The sequence below is a fragment of the Cibotium barometz genome, chromosome 23, assembly GCF_041138505.1.
Source record: "Cibotium barometz isolate CiBa-2024 chromosome 23, ASM4113850v1, whole genome shotgun sequence".
In the NCBI taxonomy this organism is placed as follows: Eukaryota; Viridiplantae; Streptophyta; class Polypodiopsida; order Cyatheales; family Cibotiaceae; genus Cibotium; species Cibotium barometz.
In genome coordinates, this window is record NC_141068.1 from 52,954,146 (window position 1) to 52,959,129 (window position 4,984).

A 4,984-nucleotide genomic window follows, 5' to 3' on the forward strand; every position below is an offset into this window, starting at 1 on the left:
GGCTATGTAGGGTAGGCATAAATAAGGTAGAGTGTGTTGGGTTAAAGTAGTTAGATAGTAGCCATAGTGGAATATAGTATACTTGCAATTAGCCATAGTACATATAAGAGCATAAGCAATAGTGTAGGTACTAATAAATCTAGACATTCAAAATTTTTATTAAAGTGAGTTAGGGTGGATAAATTTTAAGTGGTGTTAATATAGTTTTTTAAACAAAAAAATAAGATGTTTAAATTGCATTGAAATAACTAAATAAGTTAGTTGAGTTTAATGAACTACATAGATTGTATATTAATTTACAATATTCAAAAGATCAAAGCTATGTATAATAGATAATTGATTAAAATTTAGGACTGTACTATTGAAGATCTTAAAGTTATATATAACAATTTTTCAACTAAAAGCATTTTTTTTTGCAAATGTAGTGTCATTGGGTCAAGAAGTAAAAGTAACACCACATAATAAAATGGATGGTGATCACAATTAAAAATGAAAAATCCACTTCAATTTTTATGTCTTCTTGCTTCATTTTTTCAATTGTTCGTTTTCAAGCTCCTCAAGAGTCAAGCTCCTATATAGCGCTCTATGTGGATTCTCTCGTGTAGCTTGAAGCTCCTCTTAGGTTATGTCCCCTTGAAAGTTCCTTTTTTTAATTGAAAGCTCCTCTAATTAGGTTCTTTTTTTAGGGAACAATAGTTATATATATATATATATATAACCATTGTCCTCTTATTAGGTTCGAACTTCTATTCCCTTAAAAAAAATTAATAGGACTATGGCCTCCACTTATAATGAATAATAATGACATGGCAAAGAGTTGGACGCGAGTCAACTTCCAATTGTCATGCTGTGATGGTGACGTGGAGGGCTATGGTGGGGTCGGTAAAAATAAAGCTGCACGCACGTGAGTAGTCGGCTCAACTCACGTGTGGGGCCCCACAGTCAAGTACAGCAAGGGACCCACCAGAGAACAGGTGCCACGCGGCGAGATGAAGCTGTATAAAAGGGCGGGAGGTTTGGTGGTTGATTATCTCTCTCCAACCAATAGGCAAGACTTGCAGTGTCTTCTACCAGCTGCCCTGACTGTAAGCGCCTTTGCCACTTCTGTCAAGCTCTGCTTTTACTTACTACTTGGCTTTGGTGGGCACTTTCTTTCAAAGTCAGTTCAGCTGTCAATAATAATAGCTCGTGAGCTCATATTTTGCTAGTACTAAGCGAGCTTCTCGACCCGATCCTCGACACAATTAAAACGTCCTCACCAAGTATGGTGGCTAGAAAGCCTCGGGTAGTCGTAGTTGGAGCTGGAATGGCTGGGATCTCTGCTGCACATCGCTTGCAGCAGGTGAAGGGTTCCTCCTTCCATCTAACACTGCTAGAAGCAAGCCATAGGGTAGGAGGTAGAATCTGCACTTCTCAATTCGGAGGTGATAGGATTGAGCTTGGGGCCACTTGGATACATGGAGTTGAGGGCAGTCCCTTATACGAAATCGCAGATAGAATTGGTGGTTTGAAACGCCATGACGCATTCCCCTACGAATGCCAAGATGGCTTGCTGGAAGAGCCCATCATTAGAGCTGAAGGGGGCCTCCAGCTAGTTGATCCTACCCCTTTGCAGCCAGTCAAAGATTTGTACAAGGATATGATGTTACAAATCAGGGGCAAAGGAAAGGAGGAGATTCAAAGAATTGAGCAATTCAAAAGCATTGGAGCTTTTGTAAAGCATGGATTCGCTGCATTCTGCTCCCAACAGGCTGGGACCCAGCTAAAGACTGAGCAAATTTCTAGTAATGGAAATTTAGATGAAGAAGGCCTAGATTTGCATGGGTGGAACCTAAGCTCCCTGCAGAATGCTGCTCTGTCTATGCATGAGAGCATGGAGAGGGTGACCACCTCTGCTAACTCTCTCTTTGATCTTGACTTAGAGTTAGAGAAGGAATACATGGAGTACCCAGGTGCGCATATCACAATTGCGAAGGGATATGATAGCGTGGTGCATGAGCTTGCCAGTTGTTTGCCTGCCAATGCAATTCAGTTTGGGAAAAAAGTTCACAAGATTATGTGGGGGGACAGCAGCTACTGCCATTCTAGTTCAGGATGCGGCTCACCCGTGTTGGTCCAATGCGACGATGGGTCTTTATTTGAGGCCGATCATGTCATTATTACCGTGTCGCTTGGGGTCCTAAAGGCAGGTGTTACAGTCAAAACGCATGATAGTAACTGCAATGGTCATTATGAGAGGCCAGTGGGTGGGTCCATCTATGATTACCTTCCCAATAGAGAAACAGACACCACCAGCTTGCTGTTTGAACCCCCTCTCCCTTCTAGGAAAGTAGAAGCCATCTCCCGTCTTGGATATGGGGTAGTTGACAAATTGTTCTTGTTGCTAAAGCCCTCCGGAGCTAACCATATTGAGGAGCTACACTCTCACCTGCAACTACTGTACAAGGATCATGATGATCACAACGCCTGTGACAATTACGGCTCCATGGAAGGAATGATCCCATGGTGGATGAGGAAAACTGTCTCTATTGCACCAATCTACAAGGGCTCCAATGTGTTGCTATGTTGGTTTGCGGGAGAGGAAGCATTGGAGATGGAGGGCCTATCTGAGGAAGCAATAGTTGGGGCATTAGAGAAGACCCTTGCAAGCTTTGGAGTAGTAGGTCGAGATGCATCCTGCAGTAAGCATGGAGGAGAATGCATGGCGGCCAGCAATGATAAACACATTATGCATGAGGAAGACTGCAAGGCTGGTGTTAAACAGAAGTCAAGTGATTTGCAAGGAGAAGAGAAACATCACCAAACTGCTTATTCGGAAGGAGCAGCGAAGCATAATTATAATCACAGGTGTCATCATCTGGAAAGAGAAGATTGTGATCGCACCAATAGTACTGGAGGAAATGCAGAGCACATTAGTAAGAATATTGATCAGAGTAAGGTCTTAAAATTTGATGCAGTGGGGGGTGACTTGTTCAAAGGGATGATGAGGAGCAAGTGGGGGAGAGACCCTTTGTTCCGAGGCTCCTACAGCTATGCTGCCACGGGGGCAACTGGAGAGGATTTTGAAGCTCTTGCAGCACCACTGCCCACAAATCCAACCAATGGAGAGACTCCACTTCAGCTTCTGTTCGCCGGCGAAGCCACGCACAGGCATCTCTACTCCACCACCCATGGTGCCCATCTCAGCGGCTGCCGCGAAGCTGACCGTTTGCTTCAGCTCTATAGTTATTTAAGCCACGTACACGACAACAATTAAATGATGATGGGCGCCATAATTTGTACCAGTTTTCTATCTCTATTTGCCATCAATAACCTGCACGCACACGCTTCGGAAGCCATGCGTAGATCATCAACTTGATCATGAGCACATGGAGGGTTTCTTTAAGCCACGTCGATGCTTCGCCAACCGCTCTGCTTTGAATCTTTGGGCTGGTTAAAATTGTTGTATTTCTATAATATACCTCTTAGTTCTATATATTTTGTTGTTGTATTACATCATGTTGGTCGTTCATTGCCTTAATCAATCGGTCAGTGTGCCAGCAGCTATTTCCCTACACGAAGAAGTCTCCGTCCTTCACGTGTACCAGATCTTCTGACAGTTTGAAAAGGACTCCCTTATTATGATGACGGTATTTATGCTGCTTGTTCCACGGGACTAAATGATACATTATGAATCAGGAGGGATCTAAGGCTGAAAAGAGGTGTCATGATCTTGCCTAATCTAGACCCTCGGATTTCCGTTGGGCAAGTAAACTAGGGGTGAACCCAAGGTGAACTAGAGGTGAACTTAGGAGGGGTGAACTCAGGGTAAACTCAGGGTATACCATGGGGATTTTTGGGACTTAGAAAATTTTGGAAGGGTTAAGCTCAATGCAAAAGAGGATTCGAACTTGGAACCATCCGCTCAAGCTTTCAACATGTAACCACTATGTTAACTGGCTATGGAGAGTGTTTTTAAATTTAAATCTTGATATTTTGGTCCCTAGTTCACTTTCTTACCGGAAAATGTTTCCCTAGTTCACTTTCTTGCCAGAAAAGCTCTCCCTAGTTCACCTCACGAGTTCGCCCCTAGTTCACCCCAAGTTTACCCGTAGTTCACTCGTAGTTCAATTGGAAATCCAACGGTGTTGATCAAATCCCGATCTTGATACCTCTTTCCAACCATAGATCGACCCTCCTGACTCATGATGTGTCACTTAGTCTCATGAGGCTGCTTGCTAAATTTTTTTATTCTTAACCTATACTTCTTTCTCTTCTTTTTGCTGTTACACTTGTGACCAAAATCATGATAGTCATATGATCTCATCCCCCATTGCACACAATCTCATAGCACCCATTTTCACACAAGCCTCAAGGCAAGGTTGTAACTTGGCAACTAGTGTAAACAATCTCATAGGGCACATTTCCACACAAGGCATGGTTACTGCACACAATCTCATAGGGCCCATTTCCACACACGTCATGTTTAGTGCACACAACCTCATAGGGCCCATTTCCACACAAGTCAATGTTGCAAGTGAAAATGAGGGGAGGACACAGGCGTTTTGGCAGTATGTATGATGTATTGAATAATGTAATTTTTTCCCTAAATAAGAGACAATGTGAATCGAATTTTTGGCCTGAGAACCAATGTATATTCTTATAAATTCAAACCATGGTCAACCTTCATACCACAGGACCGAGGTAGTAATCATTTCTATCGTCTTTAAGAAAATGGTATTTTACACTTATGTGTCATCTTAGTAAGTATACATATCTATGAGATAACCTTATGTGTCGTCTCCAATGAGTATACATATCTATGCCCAATGTGTGATTAAACTAGCCTAGATAAGATTAGACAATAAGTGGGCACCTAATTAGTTATTAGGTGTGGATGCCTAGACTTATAAGTCCCTTGTATATAAGTGATTTTTCTAATGAGAATGAGAAAGGGAGAATCCCTTGAGTCTTGAATGAGAATGTGCTCTTGCCTCCTTGTGCC

General features: G+C 42.5%; 1 pseudogene across 1 annotated transcript; it reads left to right on the forward strand.

Moving 5' to 3' along the window:
* Positions 1–1,048: 1,048 nt before the first annotated feature.
* LOC147626087 (putative polyamine oxidase 5 pseudogene) lies at positions 1,049–3,494 on the forward strand (annotated as a pseudogene). Its single transcript, XR_015268825.1, has one exon. The product of XR_015268825.1 is annotated as a putative polyamine oxidase 5 pseudogene (transcript).
* Positions 3,495–4,984: the final 1,490 nt, after the last annotated feature.